Source organism: Syngnathus leptorhynchus, chromosome 4 (assembly GCF_054491065.1).
Source record: "Syngnathus leptorhynchus isolate UIUO chromosome 4, UIUO_Slep, whole genome shotgun sequence".
NCBI lineage: Eukaryota > Metazoa > Chordata > Actinopteri > Syngnathiformes > Syngnathidae > Syngnathus > Syngnathus leptorhynchus.
The window spans coordinates 4394536-4411242 of NC_141198.1; the positions used below are offsets into that span (position 1 = coordinate 4394536).

The window sequence follows — 16707 nt, forward strand, 5'->3', positions numbered from 1 at the left end:
AGTTTTCGTCATCGGCTTCAACTCGAGAACCGGCGTTGGGCGGACGCCTTAGCCACGCAGAGCCGGTGGCACTTAGAAAATATTCGCCGAGTTGGCTGGGAGCTCCAGGAGGAGACTATCATTTTTCGTCATCCGGGTTCGACCCGGGAACCGGCGTTGGGCGGATGCCATAGCCACGCAGAGCCAGTGGAACTTAGAAAATATTCGCCGAGTTGGCTGGGAACTCCGGGTGGAGACAGACAGTTTTCGTCATCCGGGTTCGACCCGGGAACCGGCGTTGGGCGGACGCCATAGCCACACAGAGCCGGTGGCACTTAGAAAATATTTGCTGAGTTGGCTGGGAGCTCCGGGCGGAGACCGACAGTTTTCGTCATCCGGGTTCGACCCGGGAACCGGCGTTGGGCGGACGCCATAGCCACGCAGAGCCGGTGGCACTTAGAAAATATTCGCCGAGTTGGCTGGGAGCTCCGGGCGGAGATAAACATTTTTGTCATCCGGGTTAGACCCGGGAACCGGCGTTGGGCGGACGCCATAGCCACGCAGAGCCGGTGGCACTTAGAAAATATTCGCCGAGTTGGCTGGGAGCTCCGGGCGGAGATCGACATTTTTGTCATCCGGGTTCGACCCGGGAACCGGCGTTGGGCGGACGCCATAGCCACGCAGAGCCGGTGGCACTTAGAAAATATTCGCCGAGTTGGCTGGGTGCTCCGGGCGGAGACCGACAATTTTTCGTCATCCGGGTTCGACCCGGGAACCGGCGTTGGGCGGACGCCATAGCCACGCAGAGCCGGTGGCACTTAGAAAATATTCGCCGAGTTGGCGGGGACCTCCAGGAAGAGACCGTTATTTTCCGTCATTCGAGGCCGGCTGTAGAACCGGCGCTGGGCGGACGTCAGAGCTTTGCAGGGCCGGTGGCACTTAAAAAATATTCGCCAAGTTTGCGTTGATCTCCAGGCGGAGACCGTTATTTTTCGTCATTCAAGGCCGGCTGCGGAACCGGCGCTTGTCAGACGCCGAAGCTCGGCAGGGCCGGTGGCACTTAGAAAATATTCGCCAAGTTGGCGTTGATCTCCAGGCGGAGACCGTTATTTTGCGTCATTCGAGGCCGGCTGCAGAACCGGCGCTGGGCCAGAGCTTTACAGGGCCGGTGGCACTTAGAAAATATTCGCCAAGTTGGCGTTGATCTCCAGGCAGAGACCGTTATTTTTCGTCATTCGAGGCCGGCTGCAGAACCGGCGCTGGGCGGACGCCAGAGCTTTGCAGGGGCGGTGGCACTTAGAAAATATTCGCCAAGTTGGCGTTGACCTCCAGACGGACACCGTTATTTTTCGTCATTCGAGGCCGGCTGCAGAACCGGCGCTGGGCGGACGCACTTAGAAAATATTCGCCGAGTTGGCTGGGAGCTCCGGGCGGAGACTGACATTTTTCGTCATCCGGGTTCGACCCGGGAACCGGCGTTGGGCGGACGCCTTAGCCACGCAGAGCCGGTGGCATTTAGAAAATATTCGCCGAGTTGGCTGGGAGCTCCAGGAGGAGACTATCATTTTTCGTCATCCGGGTTCGACCCGGGAACCGGCGTTGGGCGGATGCCATAGCCACGCAGAGCCAGTGGAACTTAGAAAATATTCGCTGAGTTGGCTGGTAACTCCGGGTGGAGACAGACAGTTTTCGTCATCCGGGTTCGACCCGGGAACCGGCGTTGGGCGGACGCCATAGCCACACAGAGCCGGTGGCACTTAGAAAATATTTGCTGAGTTGGCTAGGAGCTCCGGGCGGAGACCGACAGTTTTCGTCATCCGGGTTCGACCCGGGAACCGGCGTTGGGCGGACGCCATAGCCACGCAGAGCCGGTGGCACTTAGAAAATATTCGCCGAGTTGGCGGGGACCTCCAGGCGGAGACCGTTATTTTTCGTCATTCGAGGCCGGCTGCAGAACAGACGCTGGGCGGACACCAGAGCTTTGCAGGGCCCGTGGCACTAAGAAAATATTAGCCAAGTTGGCGTTGATCTCTAGGCGGAGACCGTTATTTTTCGTCATTCGAGGCCGGCTGCGGAACCGGTGCTGTCGGACGCCGAAGCTCGGACGAGCCGGTGGCACTTAGAAAATATTCGCCGAGTTGGCTGGGAGCTCCGGGCGGAGACCGACAGTTTTAGTCATCCGGGTTCGACCCGGGAACCAGTGTTGGGCGGACGCCTTAGCAACGCAGAGCCGGTGGCACTTAGAAAATATTCGCCGAGTTGGCTGGGAGCTCCGGGCGGAGACTGACATTTTTCGTCATCCGGGTTCGACCCGGGAACCGGCGTTGGGCGGACGCCATAGCCACGCAGAGCCAGTGGCACTTAGAAAATATTCGCCGAGTTGGCTGGGAGCTCCGGGCGGAGATCGACATTTTTGTCAACCGGGTTCGACCCGGGAACCGGCGTTGGGCGGACGCTTTAGCCACGCAGAGCCGGTGGCACTTAGAAAATATTCGCCGAGTTGGCTGGGACCTCCAGGCGGAGACCGTTATTTTTCGTCATTCGAGGCCAGCTGCAGAACCGGCACTGGGCGGACGCCAGAGCTTTGCAGGGCCGGTGGCACTTAGAAAATATTCGCCAAGTTGGCGTTGACCTCCAGGCAGAGACCGTTATTTTTTGTCATTCAAGGCCGGCTGCAGAACCAGCGCTGGTCAGACGCTGAACCTCGGCAGGGCCGGTGGCACTTAGAAAATATTCACCGAGTTGGCTGGGAGCTCCGGGCGGAGATCGACATTTTTGTCATCCGGGTTCGACCCGGGAACCGGCGTTGGGCGGACGCCATAGCCACGCAGAGCCGGTGGCACTTAGAAAATATTCGCCGAGTTGGCTGGGTGCTCCGGGCGGAGACCGACAATTTTTCATCATCCGGGTTCGACCCGGGAACCGGCGTTGGGCGGACGCCATAGCCACGCAGAGCCGGTGGCACTTAGAAAATATTCGCCGAGTTGGCGGGGACCTCCAGGAAGAGACCGTTATATTCCGTCATTCGAGGCCGGCTGCAGAACCGGCGCTGGGCGGACGCCAGAGCTTTTTAGGGCCGGTGGCACTTAAAAAATATTCGCCAAGTTTGCGTTGATCTCCAGGCAGAGACCGTTATTTTTCGTCATTCAAGGCCGGCTGCGGAACCGGCGCTTGTCAGACGCCGAAGCTCGGCAGGGCCGGTGGCACTTAGAAAATATTTGCCAAGTTGGCGTTGATCTCCAGGCGGAGACCGTTATTTTTCGTCATTCGAGGCCGGCTGCAGAACCGGCGCTGGGCCAGAGCTTTACAGGGCCGGTGTCACTTAGAAAATATTAGCCAAATTGGCGTTGATCTCTAGGCGGAGACCGTTATTTTTCGTCATTCGAGGCCGGCTGCGGAACCGGTGCTGTCGGACGCCGAAGCTCGGACGAGCCGGTGGCACTTAGAAAATATTCGCCGAGTTGGCTGGGAGCTCCGGGCGGAGACCGACAGTTTTAGTCATCCGGGTTCGACCCGGGAACCAGTGTTGGGCGGACGCCTTAGCAACGCAGAGCCGGCGGCACTTAGAAAATATTCGCCGAGTTGGCTGGGAGCTCCGGGCGGAGACTGACATTTTTCGTCATCCGGGTTCGACCCGGGAACCGGCGTTGGGCGGACGCCATAGCCACGCAGAGCCGGTGGCACTTAGAAAATATTTGCTGAGTTGGCTGGGAGCTCCGGGCGGAGACCGACAGTTTTCGTCATCCGGGTTCGACCCGGGAACCGGCGTTGGGCGGACGCCATAGCCACGCAGAGCCGGTGGCACTTAGAAAATATTCGCCGAGTTGGCGGGGACCTCCAGGCGGAGACCGTTATTTTTCGTCATTCGAGGCCGGCTGCAGAACCGACGCTGGGCGGACGCCAGAGCTTTGCAGGGCCCGTGGCACTAAGAAAATATTAGCCAAGTTGGCGTTGATCTCTAGGCGGAGACCGTTATTTTTCGTCATTCGAGGCCGGCTGCGGAACCGGTGCTGTCGGACGCCGAAGCTCGGACGACCCGGTGGCACTTAGAAAATATTCGCCGAGTTGGCTGGGAGCTCCGGGCGGAGACTGGCATTTTTCATCATCCGGGTTCGACCCGGGAACCGGCGTTGGGTGGACGCCATAGCCACGCAGAGCCTGTGGCACTTAGAAAATATTCGCCGAGTTGGCTGGGAGCTCCGGGCGGAGACTGACATTTTTCGTCATCCGGGTTCGACCCGGGAACCGGCGTTGGGCGGACGCGATAGCCACGCAGAGCCGGTGGCACTTAGAAAATATTCGCCGAGTTGGCTGGGAGCTCCGGGCGGAGATCGACATTTTTGTCATCCGGGTTCGACCCGGGAACCGGCGTTGGGCGGACGCCATAGCCACGCAGAGCCGGTGGCACTTAGAAAATATTCGCCGAGTTGGCTGGGAGCTCCGGGCGGAGACCGACATTTTTCGTCATCCGGGTTCGACCCGGAAACCGGCGTTGGGCGGACGCCATAGCCACGCAGAGCCGGTGGCACTTAGAAAATGTTCGCCGAGTTGGCTGGGAGCTCCGGGCGGAGATCGACATTTTTGTCAACCGGGTTCGACCCGGGAACCGGCATTGGGCGGACGCTTTAGCCACGCAGAGCCGGTGGCACTTAGAAAATATTCGCCGAGTTGGCTGGGACCTCCAGGCGGAGACCGTTATTTTTCGTCATTCGAGGCCAGCTGCAGAACCGGCACTGGGCGGACGCCAGAGCTTTGCAGGGCCGGTGGCACTTAGAAAATATTCGCCAAGTTGGCGTTGACCTCCAGGCAGAGACCGTTATTTTTTGTCATTCGAGGCCGGCTGCAGAACCAGCGCTGGTCAGACGCCGAACCTCGGCAGGGCCGGTGGCACTTAGAAAATATTCACCGAGTTGGCTGGGAGCTCTGGGCGGAGATCGACATTTTTGTCATCCGGGTTCGACCCGGGAACCGGCGTTGGGCGGACGCCAAAGCCACGCAGAGCCGGTGGCACTTAGAAAATATTCGCCGAGTTGGCTGGGTGCTCCGGGCGGAGACCGACAATTTTTCGTCATCCGGGTTCGACCCGGGAACCGGCGTTGGGCGGACGCCATAGCCACGCAGAGCCGGTGGCACTTAGAAAATATTCGCCGAGTTGGCGGGGACCTCCAGGAAGAGATCGTTATTTTCCGTCATTCGAGGCCGGCTGCAGAACCGGCGCTGGGCGGACGCCAGAGCTTTGCAGGGCCGGTGGCACTTAAAAAATATTCGCCAAGTTTGCGTTGATCTCCAGGCGGAGACCGTTATTTTTCGTCATTCAAGGCCGGCTGCGGAACCGGCGCTTGTCAGACGCCGAAGCTCGGCAGGGCCGGTGGCACTTAGAAAATATTCGCCAAGTTGGCGTTGATCTCCAGGCGGAGACCGTTATTTTTCGTCATTCGAGGCCGGCTGCAGAACCGGCGCTGGGCCAGAGCTTTACAGGGCCGGTGGCACTTAGAAAATATTCGCCAAGTTGGCGTTGATCTCCAGGCAGAGACCGTTATTTTTCGTCATTCGAGGCCGGCTGCAGAACCGGCGCTGGGCGGACGCCAGAGCTTTGCAGGGCCGGTGGCACTTAGAAAATATTCGCCAAGTTGGCGTTGACCTCCAGACGGAGACCGTTATTTTTCGTCATTCGAGGCCGGCTGCAGAACCGGCGCTGGGCGGACGCACTTAGAAAATATTCGCCGAGTTGGCTGGGAGCTCCGGGCGGAGACTGACATTTTTCGTCATCCGGGTTCGACCCGGGAACCGGCGTTGGGCGGACGCCAAAGCCACGCAGAGCCGGTGGCACTTAGAAAATATTCGCCGAGTTGGCTGGGTGCTCCGGGCGGAGACCGACAATTTTTCGTCATCCGGGTTCGACCCGGGAACCGGCGTTGGGCGGACGCCATAGCCACGCAGAGCCGGTGGCACTTAGAAAATATTCGCCGAGTTGGCGGGGACCTCCAGGAAGAGATCGTTATTTTCCGTCATTCGAGGCCGGCTGCAGAACCGGCGCTGGGCGGACGCCAGAGCTTTGCAGGGCCGGTGGCACTTAAAAAATATTCGCCAAGTTTGCGTTGATCTCCAGGCGGAGACCGTTATTTTTCGTCATTCAAGGCCGGCTGCGGAACCGGCGCTTGTCAGACGCCGAAGCTCGGCAGGGCCGGTGGCACTTAGAAAATATTCGCCAAGTTGGCGTTGATCTCCAGGCGGAGACCGTTATTTTTCGTCATTCGAGGCCGGCTGCAGAACCGGCGCTGGGCCAGAGCTTTACAGGGCCGGTGGCACTTAGAAAATATTCGCCAAGTTGGCGTTGATCTCCAGGCAGAGACCGTTATTTTTCGTCATTCGAGGCCGGCTGCAGAACCGGCGCTGGGCGGACGCCAGAGCTTTGCAGGGCCGGTGGCACTTAGAAAATATTCGCCAAGTTGGCGTTGACCTCCAGACGGAGACCGTTATTTTTCGTCATTCGAGGCCGGCTGCAGAACCGGCGCTGGGCGGACGCACTTAGAAAATATTCGCCGAGTTGGCTGGGAGCTCCGGGCGGAGACTGACATTTTTCGTCATCCGGGTTCGACCCGGGAACCGGCGTTGGGCGGACGCCTTAGCCACGCAGAGCCGGTGGCACTTAGAAAATATTCGCCGAGTTGGCTGGGAGCTCCAGGAGGAGACTATCATTTTTCGTCATCCGGGTTCGACCCGGGACCCCGGCGTTGGGCGGATGCCATAGCCACGCAGAGCCAGTGGAACTTAGAAAATATTCGCCGAGTTGGCTGGGAACTCCGGGTGGAGACAGACAGTTTTCGTCATCCGGGTTCGACCCGGGAACCGGCGTTGGGCGGACGCCATAGCCACACAGAGCCGGTGGCACTTAGAAAATATTTGCTGAGTTGGCTGGGAGCTCCGGGCGGAGACCGACAGTTTTCGTCATCCGGGTTCGACCCGGGAACCGGCGTTGGGCGGACGCCATAGCCACGCAGAGCCGGTGGCACTTAGAAAATATTCGCCGAGTTGGCGGGGACCTCCAGGCGGAGACCGTTATTTTTCGTCATTCGAGGCCGGCTGCAGAACCGACGCTGGGCGGACGCCAGAGCTTTGCAGGGCCCGTGGCACTAAGAAAATATTAGCCAAGTTGGCGTTGATCTCTAGGCGGAGACCGTTATTTTTCGTCATTCGAGGCCGGCTGCGGAACCGGTGCTGTCGGACGCCGAAGCTCGGACGACCCGGTGGCACTTAGAAAATATTCGCCGAGTTGGCTGGGAGCTCCGGGCGGAGACTGGCATTTTTCATCATCCGGGTTCGACCCGGGAACCGGCGTTGGGCGGACGCCATAGCCACGCAGAGCCTGTGGCACTTAGAAAATATTCGCCGAGTTGGCTGGGAGCTCCGGGCGGAGACTGACATTTTTCGTCATCCGGGTTCGACCCGGGAACCGGCGTTGGGCGGACGCGATAGCCACGCAGAGCCGGTGGCACTTAGAAAATATTCGCCGAGTTGGCTGGGAGCTCCGGGCGGAGATCGACATTTTTGTCATCCGTGTTCGACCCGTGAACCGGCGTTGGGCGGACGCCTTAGCAACGCAGAGCCGGTGGCACTTAGAAAATATTCGCCGAGTTGGCTGGAAGCTCCGGGCGGAGACTGACATTTTTCGTCATCCGGGTTCGACCCGGGAACCGGCGTTGGGCGGACGCGATAGCCACGCAGAGCCGGTGGCACTTAGAAAATATTTGCCGAGTTGGCTGGGAGCTCTGGGCGGAGACCGACAGTTTTCGTCATCCGTGTTCGACCCGTGAACCGGCGTTGGGCGGACGCCTTAGCAACGCAGAGCCGGTGGCACTTAGAAAATATTCGCCGAGTTGGCTGGAAGCTCCGGGCGGAGACCGACAGTTTTCGTCATCCGGGTGCGACCCGTGAACCGGCGTTGGGCGGACGCCATAGCAACGCAGAGCCGGTGGCACTTAGAAAATATTCCCCGAGTTGGCGGGGAGCTCCGGGCGGAGACTGACATTTTTCGTCATCCGGGTTCGACCCGGGAACCGGCGTTGGGCGGACGCCATAGCCACGCAGAGCCAGTGGCACTTAGAAAATATTCGCAGAGTTGGCTGGGAGCTCCGGGCGGAGACCGACAGTTTGCGTCATCCGGGTTCGACCCAGGAACCGGCGTTGGGCGGACGCCATAGCCACACAGAGCCGGTGGCACTTAGAAAATATTCACCGAGTTGGCTGGGAGCTCCGGGCGGAGACCGACAGTTTTCGTCATCCGGGTTCGACCCGGGAACCGGCGTTGGGCGGACGCCATAGCCACGCAGAGCCGGTGGCACTTAGTAAATATTCGCCAAAGGTTTGTCATTACCTCCAGACGGAGACCGGCAGTTTTCGTCATTCGGGGGCCGGGAACCAGCGCGGAGCGGACCCATTTGCTCGGAAGAGCCGGTGGCACTTGGAAATTTTTTTGTGTCTCGTGAGCTCCAGGGGCAGACCGACGTGTTTCGTCATGCGTGGCAGACAGGGGAATCAGCGCGGAGCGGACTTTTGTTGCGCTGGCATGGCTGTGAGGGGTCCGCCCCCATTCTCGTACCGATTGTGTTTTGGAAAACAGTGGTAAAGTTAATGAGTACATTAACTAGGGGGACCAACACATTGTACTCTGGCGCACCTAAAGACCAAAGTTGGTACTGCACCCCTGTGACTGGTGGCACTTAGAAAATATTCGCCGAGTTGGCGGGGACCTCCAGGCGGAGCCCGTTATTTTTCGTCATTCGAGGCCGGCTGCAGAACCGGCGCTGGTCGGACTCTGAAGCTCGGCAGGGCCGGTGGCACTTAGAGACCTATTTTGAATTACACCTAACACAACTTTAGATCTATTGAATGAATAAATGAATGAAGTCGTTTAAATAATGATTTTGGTTAAATACTAGGTATATACGGAAATCCTACAGCACAAAATGGGCAGTTTACTTATTTGAAAAGGAGTGGGAAGAGGATTTTTTAAATTTATTTAATCTATTTTAGTTCCCAGGAAAATTTGGATTTGCTCTTAATCTTGATTTAACCAAAGGATGGTGCCAAATTTTCACATACGTCTTAATAGAACGTATTAAACACTTAGTTAAATTGATAGAAGTTGTTAATAAGAGCGATTGGAGTAACTTGAGACCTTGTTTGAAAAGGAGTGGGAAGAAGACCTATTTAATTTATTTAATGGGAAAAAGTAAGACTTATTTAGCTTATTTAATCTATTTTTATTCCCAGGCAAAATTGGATGTGCTGCAATTCAAAATTTCACCACATGGTGCCAAATCTTGGCTATAGATCTGATAGGACGTACTAAACGCTTAGTTAAATTGATAGAAGTTGGTCATATGAGCGAGTGGAGTAACGAGATCTATTTTGAATTACACATAGCGCACACAACTTTGGATCTTTTGAATGAGACCTGATGACGTATTAAAAGCTTAGTTAAAATGATAGAAGTTGATAAGAGCGAGTAGAGTAACACGAGATATGTTCTGAATTACACATAGGTACACACACCTTTGGATTTTTTTTGAATGGATGAATATTTGATAATGAGAATTTAAATTACGACGTATAAATACTAGGTATAAACAGAAAATCTACTACACAAAATAGACAGAGTTTACTTGTTTGAAAAGGAGTGGGAAAAAGACTTATTTAATTTATTTTGACATGAGACTTGTTGTGAATTACACATAACACAACTTTGGATCTTTTGAATAAATAAATGAATGAGTAAAGTCATTTAAATTTTGATTTTGTATAAATACTAGGTATAGACGCAAAAACTACGACACAAAATGGGCAGGCTTTACTTGTTTGAAAAGGAATGGGAAGACGACCTACTTAATTTATTTAATGGGAACAAGTAAGACTTATTTAATTTATTTCATCTATTTTTGTTCTCAGGCAAATTTGGATTTGCTACCATTCCATATTAATGAGAAGGACACTAGGAGTTAATTGCAAGTTGCAATACTGTTGGTGGATCAAACGCGGCTGTCTGCAGCCAGTGGAAGTTTTAATAGGAGGTGTTTAACATAAATAGAGGAAGAAAGGGGTACTCACTTGAGAAGTCTTTGCCAACGTCCAACCATTGTGGCTCCTGGTGAATGATGCGAGCCTCCAACTGATTTGTATTTTTTTTTCTTCTTACAGTGGAAAACACAGCCAACAAACACCGTGGACTGTAAAGGAATAAAATAGAAGATTAGCATTTAGCCTCAACAAACATTCACAGATACAACTACCACCACCACCTTTTGGTTCTTTTATCACAAACAGGGTATTTTAGGTTGCATTACCTGACATGTTTCGGCATGAACTTCCGCCTTCATCAGTGTCACAGAGTGTCACAGAGTGGACATTCTGATGAAGGCGGAAGTTCATGCCGAAACATGTCAGGTAATGCAACCTAAAATACCCTGTTTGTGATAAAAGAACCAAAAAGTGATTGAAAAAGGAAACAGAATGAACTTAGTACAACTAGATACAACTACGTTTCAGCTAGGGTTAGCTACACAGCTACACATTGCTATTGCTATGTGAACGCTAGCTACATCGACAACTTTAGTGAAACTACACAAAAGTAAATCTCTTTAAACACAATGAATCGTATTTACCGTGTACGCTCTAGACGTTCCAGTTATAAGCAGAAAATAAAGATATTTCGGGCATTAGTGGCAGGCAGCAGACGCCGAATTCGACGTAACCCCCCCCCCCCCTCCACACACACACACACTGACGCACTCACTCGCTTGCTTTTCAGGGCTACAAAAGTACTTCTTTTTAAAAACAATGAGTTGTATTTACCGTGCACACTCTAGACGGTCCAGTTGCAAGCAGAATATAGAAACATTTCTCTCATTAATCGTCGTGTTAATAACCGCTCTGTGTCGCTTGCCCATTGCAGTCTCGCTCTTTCCTACTCCGTTGAAAGCCGCGCTCACGGATTTGAATCTTGGCGGAAGTTCCGCCTACTGATGCAATTTCCGCGGCACGTGACTGCAACGTAATATTATCTAAAAGGGTAAATTAGAGTTAAATAAAGTTATTTTTTAAACAACGCAATCATTTACAACCGTTGACAAGGAAAACTCGTCAAAATTCGGGCATTTGTGGCTGGCAGCAGACGCCGAATTAGACGTCCTCAGCCCCCCCCCCCCCCCCCCCCCAAGCCGAATTCGACGTCCCCCCCCCCACACACACACACTGGCGCACTCGCTCGCTTTTCAGGGCTACTAAAGTACTTCTTTTTAAAAACAATGAGTTGTATTTACCGTGTACGCTCTAGACGGTCCAGTTGCAAGCAGAAAATAGAAACATTTCTCTCATTAATCGTCGTGTTAATAACCGCTCTGTGTCGCTTGCCCATTGCAGTCTCGCTCTTTCCTACTCCGTTGAAAGCCACGCCCACGGATTTGAATCTTGGCGGAAGTTCCGCCTACTGACGTAATTTCCGCGGCACGTGACTGCAACGTAATATCATCTAAAAGGGTAAATTAGAGTTAAATAAAGTTCTTTTTTTAAACAACGCAATCATTTACAAACGTTGACCAGGAAAAATCGTCGAAATTCGGGCATTTGTGGCTGGCATTTGCGGCCATGTCCGCGTCATATGACTGCGACGTGGCAGACGTCATATAGCAACCACTGTTTTGTTTAGTAGACTTACAGTTAATATGCGTTGACATAATGGCGCACTGGTTAGCACGTCCACCTCATAAGCATGATATGGCGGGTTCGACGCCCGTCTTTGAGCATTTTCTTTTCTCCTACTTCCTACTTCCGTGTTGCGAGCCGCGCCCACGGATTTGAATCTCGGCGGAAGTTCCGCCCATTGACGGCATCTTAGCGTCACGACTGTGACACCTGCGTGAAGCTGCCCCCCCAAGCAAAATTTAAGGAAAATAGTCTGTTTCGTTTGTGCTTCGTTTGTGCTGGTTTGTGCAGCAAAAATTTTCGTTTGTGCAGCAACGATTTTCGAGTTATAAAAGATTATTTTATAGGTCATCCAGAGTTCACCCAGCCCCCCTTTTTTCTCCAAATGGACCCAAAATGGTACCGTTCGTTTGTGCTTCGTTTGTGCTGGTTTGTGCAGCAAAAAGTTTCGTTTGTGCTGTTCCGGTTTCGTAGATATTAGACATTTATTTCTATTGCGATGACGTCACCGTATTTCGTCGCGAATGTCAATCTCTTGGAATGCTCCTGATGCAAGACGAATACAAGGTAAATATGTTCTTAGCCTTTTTTTTCTCTTTTTAGCTTACAGAAAACTCTCACTGCGGGAAATGGCTTTTAGTGCGAGGATATTTCTGTAATTATGTTTTTATCGTGCTCATTGATTAATTTCCTTGTTATCAATAAGCCTGTATGATAATTTATTTCAATTACATCTGACGTGAAAAAGGTTCACCGCAACCTAAATTACCTGTTGAGTCTATGTCTGTTCCAAAACATTAATTAATGCAACAATTAATACATGTATGTGAAGTTGATGACCGCGAGAAAAAGAAACTTGAAAACGTGAAAAAATAACTATTTTTCAAAGGGAACCTTATCAACACTTTTTTTTTCAACAAATCAAACAATGCATCACCACACTGTGTAGAACACAGCATGTGGGAAGATCTTAGTATTTACTGATGCTGCTTTCACTCCACTTCCCAGGTCATTATAGATCTCCCAGGCATATGCAGTCCTCCTGCAGTATGCCACATAATGCCCAAGAGAATCCTGGGTCGGTCCTGGCTTGGCTCAGAGTCTCCGAAGTCCATCAGTTTATTTGTCTGTGATGCTCGCCATACATGTGGTTCCATCCTGCCCTCACAAAGTTCCTTGGCTACCTGCTCCCGCAACTGTCCAGATAGAAACCGCTTTGAGCTACCAGTGTGAAGGGAGTCATCACTGTTCTTAATGTTCTTGAAATCTTGAAACAGTTCAAGATTATTGGGCTGTTAATTTCTGTCTCTCCGCCACAATTAATGTTACAAGATATGTGGTGCAAGGATGTGCACGAATAGAATGTTCCAGAACAAACGATAACCCAGGAGCAGCAAGGACGACAAGATAACCCAGGGCCAGCTGGTGGATAACAACTGGTGACCCTGTAAGGAAAACTACAACCAGGAGGAGCGAGCAAGTGATTCTGCAGGAGAAGAAAGACTAATGAGAGCAAGCTAAAGTTAACTGCAGTATACACATAGCCAATAGAATAATGACAGAATGCCTTTGTTGATGTGCCATTTGCATATTGTGTAGTATAACTCATGGCTGGGCAACTCGGAAGTAGAGTACGTCTGCTGGTGGCAACAGAGGCGTACAGAGGTGTATTGAGAGGGACCCGAGACCCAGGTGATGTATTAGATTTGTGTGTTAGGAATAAATCCACTCGTGTATGAAAATGCCGGCTTCCTGATACCTTTCTATTGCAGAACGAGCGTGCATATTGTTGGATGAGTGGCAGTTGGGTAAGGTCACAAATTGGAGTCAGATTTGTTAAATTAGAAATAAATTCCAACAGTATTCAGCCTTTTTCGGAATACATTCCATCCACTTGTCAAAAGGAATATGAAGCTGAAATTACAGTTTAGGACCTGATTCCGAGTTTGCTTCACTGCTAGTTTCAGGATTAGGTTCATCATGACTGAATCCCAGAGCTGACCAGATATTGTGTCTGTTTGTTTTTACAAAGGTGTACAGAGCCGGCCTGCAGAGATAACTTTGCATGGTAATTAGTTGGATAATACATGTATAAGAATTGAGGAATTATCAGGATGTGAAAAATGGTTACAAAAATTGTTAGAATAAAATACATGACAGGGGGTTAACGAAGATGCATGATTTTAATAATGAAAAATTGCAATGGCACAAACAAATGGTAAATCAACGATCTATGGAGCAAGGATTTGACATCTCTCGAAAATAAATTCATATTAAATAAATGGCAAATTGAATTATTCACTGAGCGCAAACAAAAATTTTTGCGGCACAAACAATCTGTAACAATCTGGGTCTATTCGTCTTGCATCAGGAGCATTCCAGAGATTGACATTCGCGACGAAATACGGTGACGTCATCGCTAAAAATTAAATGTGTAATAACTAAAAAAACATAGCAGGGGGGGCTGGGTGACATAATCGCGATAAAATACATGTTTAATATCTATGAAACCAGAGCAGCACAAACGAATTTTTTTGCTGCACAAACCAACACAAACGAAGCACAAACGAACGGTACCATTTTGGGTCCATTTGGAGGTAAAGGGGGGGCTGGGTGACGTCATCGCTATAAAATAAATGTCTAATATCTACGAAACCGGAGCAGCACAAACGAAACTTTTTGCTGCACAAACCAGCACAAACGAAGCACAAACGAACGGTACCATTTTGGGTACATTTGGAGAAAAAGGGGGGGCTGGGTGAACTCTGGATGACCTATAAAATTATCTTTTATAACTCGAAAATCGTTGCTGCACAAACGAAAATTTTTGCTGCACAAACCAGCACAAACGAAGCACAAACGAAACAGACTATTTTCCTTAAAATTTGCGTGGGTGAGGGGGCCAGCTTCACGCATGTATAAAAGAACCAGTAAAATAACTGACAAGTGAAAACAAAATGAACTTAGTATAACTAGTATTACGAAGAAGTTACACTGATGAAGGCGGAATTACCAGCCGAAACATGTCAGGTAATGCAACCTAAAATATCTTGTTTGTGATAAAAGAACCAGTAAAATAATTGACAAGTGAAAACAAAATGAACTTCGTACAACTATTGTAGAACAAGTAATTTTATCTCTACGCAGTACTATTTTAAACTTAAGAGAACATTATTTTATATGTACAAACCAAATCAAGCAAATCAAAATAAAACATACCCAAAGGCACAAACAAAATGTTACAATCCTTTTTCAAACAAGGTAAAGTTGTTTGTGGCAAATGGTTGATTTGAATCTTGCAGCTAACATTTTTTGTTGTTGTGGAGTCCCCTCTGGCAATCCTTGAGATGAGAAGCTTCAACTCTTGGGAAGAATGTGCATGGAGAGTGGACAATTGCCCATAACTAATCTGTAGACATTTGACATGAGGTCCAGGGAAATAAATGCCAAACAGGACGTATGACGCTCAAGGGTTAATCAGAACGATAGATCATTGAATCAATGTTGATCAAAATTTTGATTGTTTTGGTCCCCCTTTTGGTCTTGAAAAGACTGCAGAAAAGATAATTGGAATCAACCTCCCATCTATCCAAGACTTTCACTTGTCCAAGATCAGGAAACGTGCAAGTAACATCTCTACAGACCCTTCTCACCCAGGTTGCGGTCTGAACTACTCCCCTCCGGATGGCGTTATAGAGCTCTGTACGCCAAAACCAGCAGACACAGAGACAGCTTCTTCCCCAAGGCTGTTGCTCTGATGAACTCACACCACTCTTAGAGTCTCAGAGTCATTGCTGTGCAATACCATCCTGCTCTCCACACCTTTTGTGAATTGTCTACACTATTTGTACTATGTGTCCTCTCTGCATCCATTGCAGCCTGGTCATCCTGGAAGAGGGCCCCTCCCATCTGTGGTCTCTTCTTAAGGTTTCTCATTTCCCCTAGTTGGAGTTTTTTAGTTTTTCCTTGCCCTCCTGGGAGTTTAAGATCAGGAGATGTTTGAGAATATTTGTCATTTTTCACATGTCCTGAGTGTTGTTAGTCACCTAAATGTTGAACAGACGCTGTGATGTACCGAAGTCAAATTCCTTGTTTGGCACGCTCAAACATGGTGAATAAAAACTCTTGAGTCTTGAATCTTGATAGCGTACAAATGGAACCCATAGGTCTCTCTTTGGTTTCATTGGTATTCTATGAGAGTTACTGACTTTTAGCAGTCACGTCTGTCTGACCTACAAGAAAAAAGCCCTTGATTAAACTTTGTCTTTAAGTAATTCCACTTTTCTGAGACACTGTTCATTATTTGTTATATACAGATTGCAAAGCTGTCTCATGTTGGTGGGGAGGATTTGAAAACATGCAGTAAGAAAAACATGCAAGATTACACATGCAAGTTTAACATCTGTACTGTAGATTAGAACAATAGTGGATGGTTACAATGTGGTGGTGTAATACAGCTTTGTTAGTTTTATGGTTTCAATTGTTTTTCTGTCGCTGGCTCTTCACAAATGAGAAAGTTCAATATGCGTGGTGGTGGGCCTCATGCAAAGAGAATACTCAATAATCAAGAATACTCTGTTAGTGCTGGTAAATTAAAAAAACTGTCTGCTCGTTCTTGTGCGATTGCTGATGTTCGAAATGTGCGACTGACATGACATGACAATCTGTTTAGACTGGACGAGGTAATCTCTGTAATACATAATCATGAAATCAACCATCCATCCATCCATCCATCCATCCATCCATCCATCCATCCATCCATCCATCCATCTATCCATCTATCCATCCATCCATCCATCCATCCATTTTCCGAACCGCTTTGTCCCCACGGGGGTAGCGGGCGTGCTGGAGCCTATCCCAACCGTCATCGGGCAGTAGGCGGGGGACAGCCTGAACCGGTTGCCAGCCAATCGCAGGGCACACGAGAATAACAACCATCTGCACTCTCACTCATACCTAGGGACAATTTAGAGTCTTCAATCGGCCTACCAAGCATGTTTTGGGGATGTGGGAGGAAACCGGAGTGCC

General features: G+C 50.4%; 1 long non-coding RNA gene across 3 annotated transcripts in view; it reads right to left on the reverse strand.

The window, feature by feature from the left end:
- Positions 1–11573, reverse strand: part of LOC147057678 (uncharacterized) — a 33510-nt gene extending 21937 nt beyond the window's left edge. For 2 of the 3 annotated variants that reach the window (XR_015065910.1, XR_015065912.1), the window contains exons 1-2: positions 11298–11573; positions 10087–10205 (exon numbers count right to left, since the gene is read on the reverse strand). This is a non-coding gene — a long non-coding RNA (uncharacterized LOC147057678). Of the gene's footprint in view, positions 1–10086; positions 10206–10830; positions 11073–11297 lie in introns of those variants that run through there. The other variant, XR_015065911.1, reaches the window with a different exon arrangement.
- Positions 11574–16707: the final 5134 nt, after the last annotated feature.